This window comes from Bufo bufo, chromosome 3, assembly GCF_905171765.1.
Source record: "Bufo bufo chromosome 3, aBufBuf1.1, whole genome shotgun sequence".
NCBI lineage: Eukaryota > Metazoa > Chordata > Amphibia > Anura > Bufonidae > Bufo > Bufo bufo.
In genome coordinates, this window is record NC_053391.1 from 405,779,858 (window position 1) to 405,802,125 (window position 22,268).

The 22,268-nt window shown below is 44.2% G+C and overlaps 1 protein-coding gene across 3 annotated transcripts in view; it reads left to right on the forward strand.

Annotated features, from left to right (window-relative positions):
• Positions 1-8,647: 8,647 nt before the first annotated feature.
• GTF2IRD1 (GTF2I repeat domain containing 1) overlaps positions 8,648-22,268 on the forward strand; it is a 125,993-nt gene continuing 112,372 nt past the window's right edge. For all 3 annotated transcript variants that reach the window (XM_040424833.1, XM_040424834.1, XM_040424835.1), the window contains exon 1: positions 8,648-8,822. The gene's annotated coding sequence lies outside the window, so the exon portion shown is untranslated. The remainder of the gene's footprint in view (positions 8,823-22,268) is intronic.

Genomic DNA, 22,268 nt, shown 5'->3' on the forward strand with positions numbered 1-22,268 from the left:
GCCCCAAAATGTCCTCATCTCGGCTGCACTGAACGGGGTCCAGCCACCGGGCCTAGCCAAAAAGGAGCCCGGGTGTTGAGCAACGAACTGTTGGGTGTACAGGTTCGTCTGCTCCACCATTAGATTTACCAGTTAGTCACTGAAAATATGACTAAAAAAGTCATATTCAGTGAAGCCCACTGTGGAAATCTGGATTCCTGGTTGGCCTACAAAATCAGGAATCACAGGCTCAAATCGCTCTGGGGTATACCAGACAAGTTCCCCGGCAGGGGGCTCCGGTGGATTTAACTGGTGGGCCGGAAAACTAGTACGAGCCCCAGAGCTGCTCGTACTAGGGTGGGCCACAGGGTCCCTAACATGGCGGTCCCCTTGCTCCACCTGGCGGCGTCTCCGCCGCCTTGGGGGCTCATCATCATTGCTAGAAAATTGGCAAAAAATCATATTTAGCATGGCTGGATCTTAACAAGGTTCCAAGTAGAGCTTTAACATGCAACAAGAAGAAATGGGAGTAAGACAAAACATTTTTTGAGCATTCAATTTAATGAAAACAACGAATAAACTGAAACAGGCTGTTTTTCAGCTGATCAAAAAAAGGCAAAGAAACTCTCCCTTTTTGAACGTGGTCGGGTTCTGAGGTGGGATGCAGTAAGACAGTCATTTGGAATTTCTTAAATTCTTAAATAATCCTGAGGGTTATGGAACAAAAAAGTCAAGTGGAAGACCCAAAAAAATTTAATCAGCACTGAGCCGGAGGATCCAATTGGCTGTCCGTCAAGACACTGGACGATCCTCGACCCAAATTAAGGCCCTTACTGGTGCTGACTGCAGCCCCATAACCATCAGATGGCATCTGAGACTAAAGGGCTTCAAAAATAAAAAACGTCTTCAAAGACCTCGTCTCCTTGAACGCCACAGAACTGCTCGTTTGGACTTTGCAAGAGAGCACCAAACATGGGACATTCAAAGGTGGAAGAAAGTTTTATTCTCTGATGAGAAAAAATGTAACCTTGATGGTCCTGATGGTTTCCAACGTTACTGGCATGACAAGCAGATCCCACCTGAGATGTTTTCTACGCGCCAGAGTGGAGGGGGCGCCATAATGGTCTGGGGTGCTTTTTCCTTCAGTGGAACAATGGAGCTTCAGGAAGTGCAGGGGTGTCAAATGGCCGCTGGCTATGTCCAGATGCTGCAGAGATCATTCCTCATGACTGAGGGCCCTCGTCTGTGTGGTAACGACTGGGTTTTTCAACAGGACAACGCTACAGTACACAATGTCCGCAGGACAAGGGACTTCTTCCAGGAGAATAACATCACTCTTTTGGCCCATCCTGCGTGTTCCCCTGATCTAAATCCAATTGAGAACCTTTGGGGATGGATGGCAAGGGAAGTTTACAAAAAAGGACAACAGTTCCAGACAGTAGTTACCAGTGTCATGAAGTACAATATGTGAAGAAAAAACTATCTCAGAATGGCCTGGATAAGTCAAAGCGTTTTAAAGTTATCACCACTTAAAGTGACACTGGTCAGATTGGCAAAAAATGGCCTGGTCCTTAAGGTGAAATATGGCTGTGTCCTTAACCCCTTAGGGACCCATGATGTACCGGTACGGCATGGTTCCCGAGTCCTTAAGGACCCATGTCACGTCATGTATAGTTCCGATCACCGCCGCCCGGCGGGCAGTGGTCGGAACCTGGTGCCTGCTCAAATCATTGAGCAGGCACCTAGGCTAAATGCCCGGGGGGGGTCCAGTGACCCCCCCGTGTCGGCGATCGCCGCAAACCGCAGGTCAATTCAGACCTGCGGTTTGCGGCTTTTTATTGTGCGGCGGCGGCTGGCGGAGGTGCCATCGGGTCCCCATGGGGCTGTGGGGGGGACCCGATGGCATAGAAGGCAGCGCGATGTCTAAGGAAGGCATCGTGCTGCCATCCGGTGAAGAGCCTGTGAGATCCAGCCCCCTGGATCTCACAGGCCGGAAGCTGTATGAGTAATAGACACAGTATTACTCATATAGCCAATGCATTCCAATACTTCAGTATTGGAATGCATTGTAAAGGATTAGACTCCCAAAAGTTCAAGTCCCAAAGTGGGACAAAAAATAAAGTGAAAGAAAAGTTAAAAAAATAAAGTTTTCCCCCCAAAAAATTAAAAGTTTCAAGTAAAAAATAAACCAAAACTATTAGGTATCGCCGTGTCCGTATCGACCGGCTCTATAAACATATCACATGACCTAACCCCTCAGATGAACACCGTAAAAAATTCAAAATTAAAACTGTGCTAAATAAACCATTTTTTGTCACCTTACATCACAAAAAGTGTAATAGCAAGCGATCAAAAAGTCATATGCACCCCAAAATAGTGCCAATCAAACCGTCATCTCATCCCGCAAAAAAAGAGACCCTACCTAAGATAATCGCCCAAAAAATGAAAAAACGATGGCTCTCAGAATATGGAGACACTAAAACATGATTTTTATTTTTGTTTAAAAAATGATATTATTGTGTAAAATTTACATAAATAAAAGAAAAGTATACATATTAAGTATCGCCGCGTCCGTATCGAACGGATCTATAAAGATATCACATGACCTAACCCCTCAGATGAACACCGTAAAAAATGTAAAATAAAAACTGTGCTAAATAAACCATTTTTTGTCACCTTACATCACAAAAAAGTGTAATAGCAAGCGATCAAAAAGTCACACCCATCCCAAAATAGTGCCAAAAAAAACGTCATCTCATCCCGCAAAAATCATACCCTACCCAAGGTAATCGCAAAAAAACTGAAAAAATTATGGCTCTCAGACTATGGAAACACTAAAACATGATTTTTTTTGCTTTAAAAAAATCATTGTCTAAAACTTACATAAATTAAAAAAAAAGTATACATATTAGGTATCACCGCATCCGTGACAACCTGGTCTATAAAAATATCACATGATCTAACCTGTCAGATAAATGTTGTAAATAACAAAAAATAAAAACGGTGCCAAAACAGCTATTTCTTGTTATCTTGCCTCACAAAAAGTGTAATATAGAGCAACCAAAAATCATATGTACCCTAAACTAGTACCAACAATACTGCCATTTTTTTAAAAAAATTGGTAAATTTGGCATTATTTTATAAATAAAAATGATTTTTTTTTTTACTTCATTTTACCAGTGTCATGAAGTACAATATGTGACGAAAAAAACTATCTCAGAATGGCCTGGATAAGTCAAAGCGTTTTAAAGTTATCAGCACCTAAAATGACACTGGTCAGATTTTCAGAAAATGGCCAAGTCCTTAAAGGGCTTCTATCACCCCCAAAACCCTTTTTGTCACCCCCCCGTCCTGTTGATTGACAGGGCCAGCGAGCGCTCTCCTCCTCCGGCTGGCCCTGTCATCATTTTCAAATGCCACGCCTGTCTTCATTCGGCGCAGGCGCTCTGAGAGAAGGAGGCTCGCCTCCTCAGCACTCCCTCAGTGTGCCTGCGCCGATGACGTCTTCTCTTTCGATGAAATAGGGCCGAGTCCTTAAAGGGTTAAAGAGTTTTTTAAGGGATTTAAAAAAAATGATTTTTTTATTACTGATTTAATAAACTAATGTTGATGCAAATATACTGTGAGGCAGCCCAATTTTTTATTTCTATTTTACAACAGTCCGTGTTCCTAAAGTCGTAGATTTTAGTCTTCTGTCACGCCAGAAAACGAGTATAAAAGAAGATAAATATGCCGAGCCTGCTGGTCCTTCCCCCTCCCTCATCACACCCTCTTTTTTGGTAAACTAACAAAGGCAGAGTAGAAACGTCACTTGTGCCTAAATGTAGGCATAATGGCGTGTACAAAGTCACAAACACAAGGTTTATACCTTTTTTACGCAAGTAAATTGGCACATCTGCATGGAGTTTGCATGTTCTCCCCGTATTTGTGTGGGTTTCCTCTGGGTACTCCGGTTTCCTCCCACACGTCAAAGACATACTGATAGGGAACATTGTGAGCTCCATTGGGGACAGTTGGATGCTGATGTCTGTAAAGCGCTGTGGTATATAGTAGCGCTATATTCGTGAGTAAAATAAAAAGGAATTTATAGGATTAATAACCCCCCCTCCCGCCCTTCACTTGCTCCTCAGCATACAGTCAGGGTATAGCCACACGGTCAGGTTTCCTGATATGGCCGTGGAAGCCAAAATCAGGAGTGAATCATAAAAAGAAAGTATAAAGGACTTCTGGTTTTTTATTTCTCCATTCATTTCTATGGAACTGCCTTAACCGCCTCCGGACCGCCTAACGCAGGATTGCGTTCCGGAGGCGATCGAGACGCGAGATTTCCTGTGAACGCGCACACAGGAACGGCAGGTAAACGAGCTGATCTACAGCCTGCCAGCGGCGATCGTTCGCTGGCAGGCTGTAGATGCGATTTTTTTAACCCCTGAAAGGTATATTAGACACTGTTTTGCTAACAGCGTCTAATATACCTGCTACCTGTTCCTCTGGTGGTCCCTTTTGCTTGGATCGACGACCAGAGGACACAGGCAGCTCTGTAAAGTAGCACCAAACACCACTACACCCCCCCTGTCACTTATTAACCCCTTATTAACCCCTGATCACCCCATAATAGACTCCCTGATCACCCCCATGTCATTGATCACTCCCCTGTAAGGCTCCATTCAGACGTCAGTATGTGTTTTGCGGATCCACAAAACACATACGGACGTCTGAATGGAGCTTTACAGGGGGGTGATCAATGACAGCGGGGTGATCAGGGAGTCTATATGGGGTGATCACCCCCCTGTCATTGATCACCCCCCTGTAAGGCTCCATTCAGACGTCCGTATGTGTTTTGCGGATCCACAAAACACATACGGACGTCTGAATGGAGCCTTACAGGGGGGTGATCAATGACAGGGGGGTGATCACCCGATATAGACTCCCTGATCACCCCCCTGTCATTGATCACCCCCATGTAAGGCTCCATTCAGACGTCCGTATGTGTTTTGCGGATCCACAAAACACATACGGACGTCTGAATGGAGCCTTACAGGGGGGTGATCACCCCATATAGACTCCCTGATCACCCCCCTGTCATTGATCACCCCCCTGTAAGGCTCTATTCAGACGTCCGTATGTGTTTTGTGGATCCACGGATCCGCAAAACACGGACACCGCGGATCCGCAAAACACGGACACCGGCAATGTGCTTTCCGCATTTTGCGGATCCGCACATTGCCAGAACTATATAGAAAATGCCTTTTCTTGTCCGCAATTGCGGACAAGAATAGGACATGTTCTATAGGCTCTACAAAAAACGCAGTGTTCGCCCGATCAGGCCTTGTACGCACACTTGCGTTCAGTCCGCCCCACCGCAGTGACAGAAATATTTTTTTTTCTGATCACTGCAAAAACACCGTAAAATCGCTGCGGCACTATAAAGATCACTTTTGAGGGGCATGGCGAGTTCATAGAAGATTTTTTTGTTTTTTGTCACAAGTTAGCGGAAATTTTTTATTTTATTTTTTTCTTACAAAGTCTCATATTCCACTAACTTGTGACAAAAAATAAAATCTCACATGAACTCACCATACCCCTCACGGAATCCAAATGCGTAAAATATTTTAGACATTTATATTCCAGACTTCTTCTCATGCTTTAGGGCCCCTAAAATGCCAGGGCAGTATAAATACCCCACATTTTGGAAAGAAGACACCCCAAGGTATTTCGTGAGGGGCATGGCGAGTTCATGTAAAATTTTATTTTTTGTCACAAGTTAGTGGAATATGAGACTTTGTAAGAGAAGAAAAAATAAAAAAATAAAAATCATTTTCCACTAACTTGGGCCAAAAAAATAAATATTCTAGGAACTCGGCATGCCCCTCACGGAATACCTTGGGGTGTCTTCTTTCCAAAATGGGGTCACTTGTGGGGTATTTATACTGACCTGGCATTTTAGGGGACCTAAAGCGTAAAAAATGCCCTGTGAAATCGTAAAGATTCTCATTGGAATTTGGGCCCCTTTGCGCACCTAGGCTGCAAAAAAGTGTCACACATGTGGTATCGCCGTACTCAGGAGAAGTAGGGCAATGTGTTTTGGGGTGTATTTTTACATATACCCATACTGTGTGTGAGAAATATCTCTGTAAATGACAACTTTTTAAATATTTTTATACAAAGTTGTCAATTTACAGAGATATTCCTCTCACCCAGCATGGGTATATGTAAAAATACACCCCAAAACACATTGCCCTACTTCTCCTGAGTACGGCGATACCACATGTGTGACACTTTTTTGCAGCCTAGGTGCGTAAGGGGCCGAAAGTCCAACGAGTACCTTTAGGCTTTACAGGGTTGCTCACAATTTAGCCCCGCCCAAAATGCCAGAACAGTAAACACACCCCACAAATGACCCCATTTCGGAAAGTAGACACCCCAAGGTATTCGTTGAGGGGCATATTGAGTCCATGAAAGATTGAACTTTTTGTCACAAGTTAGCGGAAAGGGAGACTTTGTGAGAAAAAAAAACAAAAAACAATTTCCGCTAACTTGTGCAAAAAAAAAAACTTCTATGAACTCGCCATGCCCCTCACGGAATACCATGGGGTGTCTTCTTTCCAAAATGGGGTCACTTGTGGGGTATTTATACTGCCCTGGCATTTTAGGGGCCCTAAAGCGTGAGAAGAAGTCTGGAATCCAAATGCCTAAAAATGCCCTCCTAAAAGGTACTTATTGGAATTTGGGCCCCTTCGCTCACCTAGGCTGCAAAAAAGTGTCACACATGTGGTATCGTCGTACTCAGGAAAAGTTGGGCAATGTGTTTTGGGGTGTCTTTTTACATATACCCATGCTGGGTGAGAGAAATATCTCTCTAAAATGACAACTTTGTATAAAAAAAATGGGAAAAGTTGACTTTTAGAGAGATATTTCTCTCACCCAGCATGGGTATATGTAAAAATACACCCCAAAACACATTGCCCTACTTCTTCTGAGTACGGAGATACCACATGTGTGACACTTTTTTGCAGCCTAGGTGCCCAAATTCTAAAGAGCACCTTTAGGATTTCACAGGGCATTTTTTAGGCATTTGGATTCCAGACTTCTTCTCACGCTTTAGGTCCCCTAAAATGCCAGGGCAGTATAAATACCCCACAAGTGACCCCATTTTGGAAAGAAGACACCCCAAGGTATTTCATGATGGGCATAGTGAGTTCATGGAAGTTTTTATTTTTTGTCACAAGTTAGTGGAATATGAGACTTTGTAAGAGAAAAAATAAATAAAAAAATCATCATTTTCCGCTAACTTGTGACAAAAAATAAAAACTTCTATGAACTTACTATGCCCATCAGCGAATACCTTAGGGTGTCTACTTTCCGAAATGGGGTCATTTGTTGGGTGTTTCTACTGTCTGGCCATTGTAGAACCTCAGGAAACATGACAGGTGCGCAGAAAGTCAGAGCTGCTTCAAAATGCGGAAATTCACATTTTTGTACCATAGTTCACATTTTTTTTTATCAAAGACATGTAGAACAATAAATTTAGAGAAAAATTTATATAGAAATGTAGTTTTATTTTAAAAATTTTAAAACTGAAAGTGAAAAATTTCATTTTTTTGCAAAAATTTCGGTCAATTTCGATTAATAACAAAAAAAGTGAAAATGTCAGCAGCAATGAAATACCACCAAATGAAAGCTCTATTAGTGAGAAGAAAAGGAGGTAAAATTCATTTGGGTGGTAAGTTGCATGACCGAGCAATAAACGGTGAAAGTAGTGTAGGTCAGAAGTGTAAAAAGTGGTCTGGTCACTAAGGGGGGTTAAGCCATGGGGGCTGAGGTGGTTAAATAATGTTTGTACTCGGCTCTCTCATGTGAGCTTGACCTTCCGCTCCAATCATTTTAGGGATATGGGGCCCCCGCAGTTGGCCCCCTACTGACCTAACAGTTATCCCCTTCATAACTTCACCTACTGTTTGGCAACTCATTTTCCCTCATCTGACAGCCATAACTTGTGCTTTCTGCTCCTTTGCCAGCCCCAGCCAGTTGTATGGCAGCCATGAGGCGCTAGAATGTTCGCCCACATAATGGTGCATGTGGAGCATTTTAATAAATGTGGTGCAGTTCACACCAAATGTCTAATCCCTCCTTTTGCAAATAGTCCCTTTTAACCGCCTTTTGGACAGGTTTTCTATTCCTTGTCACCCAGCACATAACACATGGTACAAAGCGTGTCCTGAGGTAAATGCTGTAATCCAAGCCTTGGTTACAGGAAGGCTGTGCACGACGAGCTGCGGCTTCCTCCTGGTATAACCCTGCCCTCTAATCTGTAATCTGGAAGCACACCCTCCATGTACCCAGCGTGTTAACCCGTGCCCGCCCTCACCCCAGTGCAGGGCACTGGGAATACTGGTGTAAGGGCAGCGCAATCTCCCGGCTCCACCTATCCCCTTTCTTCTCTCTATCTTCTCCGGCTCTTTCCTCCTTCCTCCTTGAAGCTGGTTTGTTAATCCTGTATGTAAATTACAGCCAATAGATGTTGTTGTTGAGCAGGGCTGGGATTAGAGACGGGGCGAATGGCTTTCAATCTTACTGGGATTATAGAACAAAGGGACTCCTGCTCCACTCACATATCCCCAGTCACACACACAGAAAGGGGGTTTTATTCTGGGAGGGGGTGGGAAGAGGCTCTCTCTGCAGACAGGAGCACGGGGGGCTGATACTGCGGATTGGGGGGAAGCTGCTGCTGCTCTGGGAGGAATTACAAATCCCCTTCACCCTGCTGTACAGCAGCACCACAGCCCTCCCCTCCTCTCATAGAAGCTGGAGGATCTCACCCACCACTACTGGCACCTCTCCTGGTAAGGAAAAAAAACAACAACCAAGAAACTTTGTGCCTCATCCATTGATGCGTGCTGAGGAGCAGCCTGCTCACACGTGACTGCAGGCTCTGGGTGTGAGGGGTGACTGTGGTGCACCCAGCTGTCCCCTCCCTCCCACTCATGTCACTTTCATTTTGCTGTGTCTTCATGTTTGGCGCCACAGGTCCTAAACTGGGACTTCTAGGTGCCACCTTTCTAGGTTAGTGATGGACTGGAAATGGTGCTGTCCAGGAGGTCATTCATCGCTATGGTAACTGGATATTTTGGGTGCTTCTTTGGGCAGCAGCATTCCCTGGTCTGGGGTTTGGTGCGCCTGTTCCAAACCTTGGAGCAGAAGTGACGACTGTGCCATGCTGTGTAAGGTTGTATCCGTAAACTTTATTGATGGGTCCGTCAGACATGTCAGGGAAAAAGTAGCAGTGCATACAGCTGGCATCCTGCGAATGTGTGTACCCATATGTGTGCCCATCTGTCTGCTAATGACTTCCTTTGGAAAAAAAGTATACTTTACACTCGCCTCCTGCACACACACCTTTTATCGCGTGGGTGAGTTTTCATAGTATTTCTATACAAGTGTTTTTGTTGGTGTTTTTATTTTGTTACATTTGTAACATGTGTTTTTTAAAGGGTTTGTCCCACTAAGGGCTCGTTCACACGACCGCTGGTGTCCCGTTACCGTATTGCGGATCCGCAATACACGGGCACCGTTCCGTTGTCATTCCGCATCACGGATGCGGACCCATTCATTTCAATGGGTCCGCAAATCCGGAGATGCGGAACGGAAGCACGGAACGGAACACTATGGAGTGCTTTCTGGGGTTCCGTTCCGTGCCTCCGCACCTCAAAAAGATAGAACATGCTCTATCGTTTTGCGGAACGGAGGGATCCTCATGCTCCTGACCCACAGAAGGTGCCCGCGCATTGCGAACCGCAATTTGCGGTTCACAGCACGGGACACCAACGGTCGTGTGAACGAGCCCTAAGACAATGTATTCCCTATCCACAGGATGGGGAATAAGTATCTGATCAGTGGGGATCCAGAGGCTCGGACCCCTGCTGATTTCGAGAATGGGGCTTACGTGCTGCCACACCATTCATCTATATGGGAGTGCTGGAGATAGCTGAGTGCTTGTACTTGGCTATCTCTGGTAGTACCATAGAGTTGAATAGAGCGGCGTACATTATCTGCCGCTCCATTGAAAGAGGGAGCAGCGGCCCCCGTTCTTGCAGTTGGCAGGAGCCCCAGTCGTCAGACACCTGCTAATCAGACGCTACCTTAACTTGTCTTATTGGGACACCCCTTTAAGTGATATAGATATGCCTATAGGAAAAAAAAGTCATGCTATTGGAAAAAACGTCCTGAACCAAAACTCTTTGGCCCTGAATTGTCAAATTGGTTTTGTCTTTATTTTGGAGTAAATTGCGAGTTTTCAGTTTTACTTGTCTGACAAATTTGTCTATCTGCTGTTCTGTGGGCATTCTTGTGGAGCACGTTGGTTTTTGGCCTCATTTATCATAGTAAATCCTCTTCCTTTATACACGATAATTGCATATAAACGGAAGGGCTAGCCCTCAAACGTCACAAAAACTCCTTAGATTAAAGACCTAGGCTAAATAAATATTAGCTGAGTACATTTAAAACATAACTTTTACTAGTAATAATTAAAAGATTAAACCCACAAAAGTGCTCAAATAAAGGCTCCATTCACACGTCCGCAATTTCGTTCTGCATTTTGCAGGACGGAATTGCGGACCCATTCATTTCTATGGGGCCGCACGATGTGCGGCCCAGCTCCGGAAATGCGGACCCGCACTTCCGGTTCCGCATTTCCGTTCCCCCAAAAAATAGAACATGTCCTATTCTTGTCCGCAATTGCAGACAAGAATAGGCATATTCTATTAGTGCCCTCGATGTGCAGTCCGCAAAATGCGGAACGCACATTGTCGGTGTCCGTGTTTTGCGGATCCATAGATCCGCAAAACACACTACAGACGAGTGAATGGACCCAAACGCTGAGAAAAAGTATCAAAAATATGACACAAATGGACGGATAAAACTACAGACAGACTCAAGCCATAAAAATGGAAAGGTCTTACCAGTTTAGTTGAGAAAATGCTCAGGTCAATGTCTACTTTTCAATCGTCCTAAGTAGCCAAATAGCCTGGTGACGGGGTCCATATTTTGCTGTAATTCTTCCGGGGATATAAAGCTACATAGCCCTAAAGTTCATGCCCTAACCATTGGTTGGGATAGGGGCTATGACATCCCTACCTAGCAATACGGGAGCACCCGCCCCAATAGGGACGACCCTGTCCGAACCCTTTCCCTTATAGGGGCCTAGTACCTAAACATATCCCTCAATCTCATGTCCCGACATGACATGTTTCGTCCCTCTCGGGACTCATCAGGGGATGGGTATATAAATTTCAGTTTACCATAAAAGCTGGAAATGATTGTTTATTTGTGGCTGATGTGTAGATTAGTTAATGGAGAATTGCGATAGGAGGTTTAGGAGAGCAGACTGGAATGAGAATTGATTTGGTAGGTGGAGGAGGTAACTGGATTCTCTGGAGCCTGGGTGAGTGTGGGAGTGCATTGTAATACGGGGATTATTGTCTAGTCAGCCTCAGGCTCTATAGGCCGCCTGAGTTTTATAGTTTACATTCTGGAATATGACAGGAGCCAGGTGTTCGGTAAACAGTGATAGCTACATCACATAAAGATTATCCATTTCTTTATTTCGGTCATGTATCTTGATAACTACAGCAGTAAGGTCACTAGGAGTACCGCTATGTATACCTGGCATAGTTGTATCTACAGTATGTGTAGCACTAAATCTCTATCAGTGTGTCAGATTACATACAGACGAGATATTTTGGACCCAGTGCAGCCAGTAATGTCTACCCGAAATGTGACCTCGTATTGAATTATTATAGTTTATTGAAATTACCAGATTGCCAAAATGAATGTGTTAATACTTCCAAATATGTGTCTCCTCAACATGGTTTCTTCCTGCAGTTTCTTGGACAGTGTCATTCCTAATTATTCTATTAAGGTATCATGCACAAGGCCGTACATATTTTGCAGCCGCATTTTTTTTTTGACTCATTGACTTCAATGGGTCCGCATTTTGCTGACAAGTATAAGGACATGTTCTATCTTTTGCCGAATGGACACGGAAGTCATCCATGTGCTTTCCGCATCCATATGTATGTTCCCCAAAAGATAGAACATGTCCTATACTTGTCTGCAAAATGCGGACCACGGACCTATTGAAGTCAATGGGTCTGCAAACAAATGCGACCAGCACATGGACCAAATTCCAGTTTGGCTGATCTGCGGTTTGGCGAACGCAAAACGGATATGGTCGTGTGTATGAGGCCTAATGGGACTGACTATGAAATCGAAAGTGGTCACATGTATGTGGTGGCCTGAAACTCCACACAACTCCATATAATACTATCAGGCCTCTCCTATGGCTTAAACGGAACTTTAGGATTATACACTCACCTAAAGAATTATTAGGAACACCTGTTCTATTTCTCATTAATGCAATTATCTAGTCAACCAATCACATGGCAGTTGCTTCAATGCATTTAGGGGGGTGGTCCTGGTCAAGACAATCTCCTGAACTCCAAACTGAATGTCAGAATGGGAAAGAAAGGTGATTTAAGCAATTTTGAGCGTGACATGGTTGTTGGTGCCAGACGGGCCGGTCTGAGTATTTCACAATCTGCTCAGTTACTGGGATTTTCACGCACAACCATTTCTAGGGTTTACAAAGAATGGTGTGAAAAGGGAAAAACATCCAGTATGCGGCAGTCCTGTGGGCGAAAATGCCTTGTGGATGCTAGAGGTCAGAGGAGAATGGGCCGACTAATTCAAGCTGATAGAAGAGCAATGTTGACTGAAATAACCACTCGTTACAACCGAGGTATGCAGCAAAGCATTTGTGAAGCCACAACACGCACAACCTTGAGGCGGATGGGCTACAACAGCAGAAGACCCCATCGGGTACCACTCATCTCCACTACAAATAGGAAAAAAAGGCTACAATTTGCACGAGCTCACCAAAATTGGACTGTTGAAGACTGGAAAAATGTTGCCTGGTCTGATGAGTCTCGATTTCTGTTGAGACATTCAAATGGTAGAGTCCGAATTTGGCGTAAACAGAATGAGAACATGTATCCATCCTCTGATGGCTACTTCCAGCAGGATAATGCACCATGTCACAAAGCTCGAATCATTTCAAATTGGTTTCTTGAACATGACAATGAGTTCACTGTACTAAAATGGCCCCCACAGTCACCAGATCTCAACCCAATAGAGCATCTTTGGGATGTGGTGGAACGGGAGCTTCGTGCCCTGGATGTGCATCCCTCAAATCTCCATCAACTGCAAGATGCTATCCTATCAATATGGGCCAACATTTCTAAAGAATGCTATCAGCACCTTGTTGAATCAATGCCACGTAGAATTAAGGCAGTTCTGAAGGCAAAAGGGGTCCAACACCGTATTAGTATGGTGTTCCTAATAATTCTTTAGGTGAGTGTAGTTTGTGATGGACGTTTTTATACTACGTCATTCCCAATACTTGCATGCTAACATGGTACATTCCTGCAGTTTTTGCATTTCAGTAACACGTGCAGCATTGAATGTAGACGTGTGGGGTATGTATGAACTCCTCACTATATTTTATTTGGTGGAATATACATTTTAGTCACAAATTAGAATTACTGTTTGCTACAAAGTTGCATGAAGGAGCTAACATAGTAACATAGTATATAAGGCCAAAAAAAGACATGTGTCCATCCAGTTCGGCCTGTTATCCTGCAAGTTGTGTATTGTGTGTATTAATTCTAAGGTTATATTTTTATGCACAGTATGTTATATGTTGTATATTATAATAACGTAGAAGCGGTTTGCTGTGTACTGTATACATTTTTAACACATGTGGATGATGGCCAGATATTACAGGGCCTCTTTTCCAGTGAGCTCTTGGTCCATATATTTGTGGTATATATGAGATTTGCACACCGTAATACATTACATTTAGATTGTTTTTATGTATATGCTTGGATGTGCATTTTAGATGCAAATGTTTGTTGTGAAGCACTGAAATAATTATTTGTTACAAAGTTACCTAAGGTGAATATGGTGGTTGACAGTCCGTCAAGGCAATGACAATAATCAAGTTGTCTGCTTTCGGGAAATATATAGGTTTTGTGGGTGCACTTACTTTTCAAGGGTTGTAATCTTTGTATTTTATAGGTTGCTACCTTTTTTTTTTTTTTCATTTTCTGCTTAAAACCAGATTTTTGTTCTTTCCAATTCTTGTGATTTCATGAAGATACAGTGAGGAAAATAAGTATTTGATACACTGGCGATTTTACAACTTTTCCCACCTACAAAGAATGGAGAGGTCTGTAATTTTTATCATAGGTACACTTCAACTGTGAGAGACAGAATCAAAAAAAAATCCTGAAAATCACATTGTACGATTTGTAAATAATTAATTAGCATTTTATTGCATGAATTAAAGGGAGTCTGTCACCAGCATATGAACATATACAGCGCTTACATTGTCCTGTAGCACACCTATACATGAATGTAATGGTACCTTTGTTATTTTCTTTGCACTTGCAGAGGCAGGAAAAACGATGTTTAATTCATATGCAAATGAGCACTCGCAAGTGCCCAGGGGCGGCGTTCAGTGTGTAGGAGCCCAGGCTGCTCTTCCTTCTTTCATGGTTACTCCTACCCAGCCTCTGCCTTTGCCCACCCTCCTATTCCCTTGCATCATCCCTAGGTCCGGCCAAGATCCTGCGCACTGCCTCACCGAGCCGACGTTTCGCTAACCATCACTAGGTTCTCCCTGCTGTTTTTCCCTGACGAAGCTGGGCAGTCATATGGCTGCGTAGGGACAAGCAGGGACTGTTAGTACATCCAGCGCCTGGGCTGTTAGTACATCTAGTGATATACTCAATTGGCTAACTGTAGATATGGTCCAAGAGAAGTTAAATAAGGTAAATGTGAACAAAGCTCCGGGTCCAGATGGAGTACACCCAAGAGTGCTTAAAGGGATTCTGTCACCAGGTTTCACCCCTGTCAGCTAAACATATGCTGATGTTCAGGGCCTCATCACGATTCCTAATGTGGGCTTATAAAAGTGATCTGTAGCCTTATTTTGCTAAAAAACATCTTTTACTAACCTGTCACTCAAAGAAATAAGCTGCCCGAGGGGATGTCAAGGGATGCAAGGTGCCCGCCGCACCCACCGCCGTTCGTGCCCAGCGCCGCCTTTCCAGACTTCTGCGCCGCCTCCTAATCCTCTGTGTCGCCTCTCGCTCTCCCTCCCTCCCTCCCTCCCCCCTCCTCCTGCTGTAAGATCTCGCACGTGCGCACAGGGCTCTGCCTGATGCGCCCGTGCGGACTTCTCCATTTGGCTTCTTACAGCAAAGTGCGCATGCGCTCAACCCCCTGTATGCCCTGCACTCTGGCGCCAGCCTCTCAGAGCCCTGTGCGCACGCGCGAGATCTTACACCAGGAGGAGGTGGGAGGGAGCGCGAGAGGCGGCACAGAGGAATAGGAGGCGGCGCAGAAGTCTGGAAAGGCGGCGCTGGGCACGAACGGCGGTGGGTGCGGCGGGCACCTTGCATCCCTTGACATCCCCTGACATCCCCTTGGGCACCTTATTTCTTTGAGTGACAGGTTAGTAAAAGCTGTTTTTTTAGCAAAATAAGGCTACAGATCACATTTATGAGCCCACATTAGGCCTTGTGATGAGGCCCTGAACATCAGCATATGTTTAGCTGACAGGGGTGAAACCTGGTGACAGAATCCCTTTAAAGAGCTCAGTTCAGTCATTGCTGTGCCCCTGTTTATAATTTTTAAGGATTCTCTAGGGACTAGTACAGTGCTAAGTTATTGGCGCGAGGCAAATGTCTTCCCATATTCAAAAAAGGATCAAGGTCCTCCACAGGTAATTATAGACCAGTTAGTTTAACTTCTGTTGTGGGAAAAAGGTTTGAAGGACTCTTAAGGGACTATATACAGGAGTATGTGACTATAAATAATATTATAAGTGATAACCAGCATGAGTTTACCAAGGACAGAAGTTGTCAGACTAACCTGATTTGTTTTTATGAGAAGGTGAGTAGAAGCCTGGACAGAGCGGCGGCTGTGGATGTAGTGTTTCTGGATTTTGCAAAGGCTTTTGATACCGTCCCTCATAGACGCTTAATAAGTAAAGTAAGGTCTATTGGCTTGGAAAGTATAGTTTGTAATTGGATTGAAAACTGGCTGAAGGACCATGTCCATAGAGTTGTGGTCAATGATTCCTATTCAGAATGGTCCTGGGTTATAAGTGGTGTACCCCAAGGTTCAGTGCTGTGCCCTTTATTATTTAATTTATTAACTAATGATATTGAGGACGGGACCATTTCTATTTTTGCAGATGACACTAAGCTACGTAGTACTAAGCAGTCTATGGAAGATGTCCATAAAATACAAGCTGACTTGAACACTCTGAGTGATTGGGCATCAACTTGGCAAATGAGGTTCAATGTGGACAAATGTAAAGTTATGCATCTTGGTAGTAATAATCTCTGTGCATCATATGTCCAAGGTATGTAACACTGAGAGAGTCACTTATAGAGAAGGATTTGGGTGTCCTTGTGGATGGTTGATTAAATTACAGCATACAATGTCAATCAGCTGCTTCTAAGGCCACCAGGATATTGTCATGCATTAAACGAGGCATGGACTCGTGGGGCAGGGATGTAATATTACCACTTTACAAAGCGTTGGTGTGGCCTCATCTGGAATATGCAGTTCAGATCTGGGCACCAGTACATAGAAAGGATGCACTGTAGCTGGAAAAAGTACAGAGGAGAGCGACTAAACTGATAAGGGGCATGGAGGGTCTTAGTTATGAAGAAAGATTAAAAGAATTGAATTTATTTAGTCTTGAGAAGAGACGTCTAAGGGGGGACATGATTTAGGGTACTTTCACACTAGCGGCAGGACGGATCCGACAGGCTGTTCATCCGCTATTTCGCTGTGCCGCCGGACCGCCGCCCCGTCCCCATTGACTATAATGGGGATGGGGTGGAGCTCCAGCACGGCAGTGCACGGCGAGAGGCCGCCGGACTAAAAAGTCGGACATGCAGTACTTTTAGTCCGACGGCCTCTCGCCGTGCTGCGCCGGAGCTCCGCACCCTGTCCCCAATATAGTCAATGGGGACGGAGCGGCGGTCCGGTGGCACGGCGAAATAGTGGCAGGACGGATCCGACAGGGTGAACAGCCTGTCGGATCCGTCCTGCCGCTAGTGTGAAAGTAGCCTAACCTATACAAGTATATAAATGGGCCATACAAAAAATACTGTGAAAAGCTGTTCTATGTAAAATGTGCTCAAAAGACAAGGGAGCACTGCCTCCGACTGAAGAAAAAAAAGTTCAGTCTCCAGAAGTGTCAAAGCTTCTTTACTGTAAGAACTGTGAATCTGTGGAATAGACTTCCTCAGGACGTGGTCACAGCAGGAACAGTGGACAGTTTCAAAAAGGGGTTAGACGAATTCTTAAAAGTAAAAAAGATTAATGCTTATAAAAACGTTTAGAGTCTCACTTCCTTCTGGGATTCGCGTCCCCACCTATCCCTTGGTTGAACTTGATGGACGTATGTATTTTTTCAACCGTAATAACTATGTAACACCTAGGCAGTGAGGATCGGCTCAGAGGGGTCGCCCTTTTGAGGGTGAGCAATTTGCTCCCTGGGCAATAGGATTTAGCTCAGGTCAAGCAGGACAATCTAGGGGAAGAGACCCAGCATTTGGATCCCTGAGACCCCCATTAGACTTCAGGATGTACCCCTGGTAAGACCGTTCCTTTTTTCTTATGCACTGCTATTTACCGTACTAACGTGCGTCACTTTTTATTTAATTGGTTGACTTAATGGGCCATTATTTTATCTGCATTATTTATTAAAAGTTATATATTAATAAGGTTACCCTTTATAATTGTTTGCTTAGATTTTTGATTTGTTTGGGTCGCCCATTTTCTGACATTGTACTGGCCATTGTCGTTATATGAATATTACTGGTGACAGACTCTCTTTAAGTATTTGATCACCTGCCAACCAGCAACAATTCTGTCTCTCTCAGACCTGTTAGCTTTTCTTTAAGAAGCCCTCCTACTCTGCACTCATTACCTGTATTAATTACATAGTAACATAGTACATAAGGCCGAAAAAAGACATTTGTCCATCCAGTTCGGCCTGTTATCCTGCAAGATGATCCATAGGAAGGCAAAAAAAAAAATTGCACCTGTTTGAACTTGTTACCTGTATCAAAGACACCTGTGCACACACTCAATCAATTACACACCAACTTCTCCACCATGGCCAAGACCAAAGAGCTGTCTAAGGACACCAGGGACAAAATTGTAGACCTACACAAGGCTGGGATGGGCTACATGACAACAGGCAAGCAGCTTGGTGAGAAGTCAACAGCTGTTGGCGCAATTATTAGAAAATGGAAGAAACACAAGATGACTGTCAATCTTCCTTGGTCTGGGGCTTCATGCAAGATCTCGCCTCGTGGGTAACGATGATTCTGAGAAAGGTCAGGAGTGAGCCCAGAACTACCCGAGAGGACCTGGTCAATGACCTAAAGAGAGCTGGAACCACAGTCTCAAAGATGATCGTTAGCACTATACTGTCATGGATTAAAATCCTGCAGAGCACGCAAGGTCCCCCTGCTCACACCAGCACATGTCCAGGACCCTTTGAAGTTCACCAATGACCATCTGGATGATCCAGAGGAGGCTTTGGAGAAGGTTATGTGGTCAAATAAGAAGGAGATGAGAAGAAGAAGGATGAGTACAATCCCAAGAATACCGTCCCAACTGTGAAGCATGGGGGTGGAAACATCATACTTTGGGGGTGCTTTTCTGCAAAGTGGACAGGACGACTGCACTGTATTGAAGAGAAGATGGATGGCGAGATTTTGGCCAACAACCTCCTTTCCTGAGTAAGAGCATTGAAGATGGGTTGTGGCTGGGTCTTCCAGCATGACAATGACCCAAAACGGACAGCCAGGGCAACTAAGAAGCATTTCAAGGTCCTGGAGTGGACTAGCCAGTCCCCAGACCTGAACCCAAATGAAAATCTTTGGAGGGAGCTGAAACTCAGTGTATCCCAGCGACAGCCCTGAAACCTGAAAGATCTGGAGAAGATCTGTATGGAGCGGTGGGCCAAAATCCCTGCTGCAGTGTGTGCAAACCTGGTCAAGAACTACAGGAAACGTCTGACCTCTGTTATTGCAAACAAAGGTTTCTGTACCAAATATTAAGTTCTGTTTTCTATTGCATTCAATACTTATTTCATGCAATAAAATGCAAATTCATTATTTACAAATCATACAATGTAATCTTCTGGATTTATTTTTAGATTCTGTCTCTCACAGTTAAAGTGTTGCCACGATAAAAATTACAGACCTCTCCATTATTTGTAGGTGGGGAAACTTGCAAAATCGCCAGTGTATCAAGTACTTATTTTCTCTATGTGGTATGTATAAACGCTGCACATGTTGAACTTTTCTTTTTAAGAGGTGTGGTACATATAAATTTCTGGTGGGGTTCCACTTTTACCCACTAATATCAACTTTTTCACAGTGTTTATGAAAAATTACATAAAAGTCTATAAAGTGCTGAGTGACATTTTGACAATGTACGAGGTGTCTACTTTCAGAAAATATATCGGTATGTAGGTTAGTGTTATTTTTTTTATTTTGTAATTTAGGTTGAAGGCTACTTTTACACTGGCGTTTTGGTTTTCCGTTTGTGAGATCTGTTCAGGGATCTCACAAGCGGTCCAAAACGGATCAGTTTTGCCCTAATGCATTCTGAATGGAAAAGGATCCGCTCAGAATGCATCAGTTTGCCTCGGTTCCGTCTCCTTTCCGCTTTGGAGACGGACACCAAAACGCTGCTTGAAGCTTTTTGGTATCCGTCTGACGAAACTGAGCCAAACGGATCCGTTCTTACACACAATGTTAGTCAATGGGGACGGATCCGTTTTCACTGACACAATCTGGCATAATAGAAAACGGATCTGTCCTCCATTGACTTTCAATGGTGTTCAAGACGGTTCCGTCTTAGCTATGTTACAGATTATACAATCAAATCCGTTCTGAACGGATGCATGAGGTTGTATTATCTGAACTGACGGATCCGCACCAAACGCGAGTGTGAAAGGAGCCTTACTTGTACGTCAAAACTGTGAAAATTGCACACCTGAATAAAAAAGGGTTAAAGGGGTTGTCCAGAATTAGAAAAACATGGCTACTTTCTTCTGAAAAAAAAACAAAACAAAAAAAAAACACACCTGTCCATGGGTTGTGTCTGGCATCTTAGCTCATCATCTAGAATGATGTGAATGGGGCCACGCTGCAATACTGCACGTAAACCATGGACAGGTTTGGCGCTCTTTGTGTAAGATAGCATGCATTTTCTCTAATCCCTGGTAACTCCTTTAAGTGATACCATTGTAGATGATACAGTGGGGATCTTGTATTAATAATCATATGATCTTTATTATGGTCATTATTATTGCTTTGTGTGTATACTTCTATTACGGTTTGAGTTGTCCTTTTGAAGCCATTGTAACTAACATATTACAGAACAATTGCCTCATGCAGTATGCATGTAACATAACCACATAGGGGAACATTAATTAAGACCAGCGTTTTAGATGCTGGTCTCTATAAGCCCCTGCGCGGCGTTGGATCTTTGAAGTTAGATAGAGGTGCCGGCCTCTACATAACTTCAGCCAGGGGTGTAGCTAATGGCTCATGGGCCCTGGTGCAAGAGTTTAGATTGGGGTCCCCCTTCCCTCAGTGCTTTGTGGCCAGGGGCAGGAAGCACAAGGCCTTTGTGCTGCCCGAGGCAAAAATTGAAACGGCACCCCCTTGAGCCAGAGGTGTAACTTGACCAGCATCCGCTTTCTATAATAATGGTGTCTTCTTATGCAGCACAAGGGTCTTTGGGCCCCCTCAGGCTGCTGGGCTCGGTAGCAACTTCTACCTCTGCACCCCCTATAGCTATGCCCCTGACTTCAGCTTCCTTGCCGTCATACATTTAGACCATTTTCTATGCCGAAACCAGCTGGCCCGTCCCCTTTCCCGCTCACACCATGCACCCTTTTTTTGGACCTGTCGTGAGCGGGTAAGAAGTTGCAGATTCTGCTGCACCATGGGGTGCGACAGAATCTGCACCAGATATGCGACCCGAAAGTGACATATATCTGTTCGTAAATGACCCCTATAGCATATAAAGCTGAAAAAAATACATATGTCCATCCAGTTGACCCCATCCTCCTACACAGTTGATACAAAGAAAGACAAAAAAAAACTCATGAGGTAGAAAGACAATTTTTCTCATCTGAGGGAAACAAATTCCTCTTTGACTTTAAACCTGTCAATCAGAATAACTCCCTGGATCAACAACTACAGCTATAAGGCTACTTTCACATTGACAGCACAGCTCTACGACAGGTTGTTCTGGCATAGAATGCCGGAAATTGGTCAGACAAAAAACAGTGCATTGTCCGGTCGAATCCCGGCATATTTGCCAGGTAGTGGCCGGATCTCCGCTGGACCACATTAATGGGGCCAGCGAGCATTCCGGTAACATCTGGCAATGCCAGATCTGGAGAACTCCAGCAGACTGTCTTCTGGAGAGCTGTGAAAGTAGGCTAACCTGTAATATTATTACGCTCCAGAAATACATCCAGGCCCTTCTTGTTCTCTTTTAGTGACCTCACCATCACCACCTCCTCAGACAGAGAGTTTCATAGTCTCACTGCTCTTACCGTAAAGAATCCTCTTCTATGTTTGTGTACAAACCTTTTTTCCTCCAGACGCAGAGGATGTCCCCTCGTCACAGTCACAGTCCTGGGAATAAATAGATGATGGGATAGATCTCTGTACTGACCCCTGATATTTTGATAATCTTTCTGGTTACTGTAGTCCACTCATTCCAGTTATTACTTTAGTTGCCCTCCTCTGAACCCTCTCCAGCTCTGCTATGTCTTTCTTGTGCACAGGAGCCCGGAATTGTACGTAAAATCCATGTGCGGTCTCACCAATGATTTGTATAGCCCTAATCTTTCACAGAAGTGGTTTAGGTAGTAGAAGAGCAGCAGAGGGAATTATGTGTAGAATACACACTGTAAGTGGGACTCAGTATTAGTGTAAGCACATGAAGATTCTTTCCCAACAAGAAATATGTGACCTCAGGTGCTCCAGGCAAATAGTGTCTGTCTGTGCTTCACGGCAACCTTCGCTCCGTTAAGAACATACAAGCTGCTGTAAGCGAAGCCTTTATTCTACTTAGAGCACTGGGAGAAACTGAAATCCCCAGTGCCG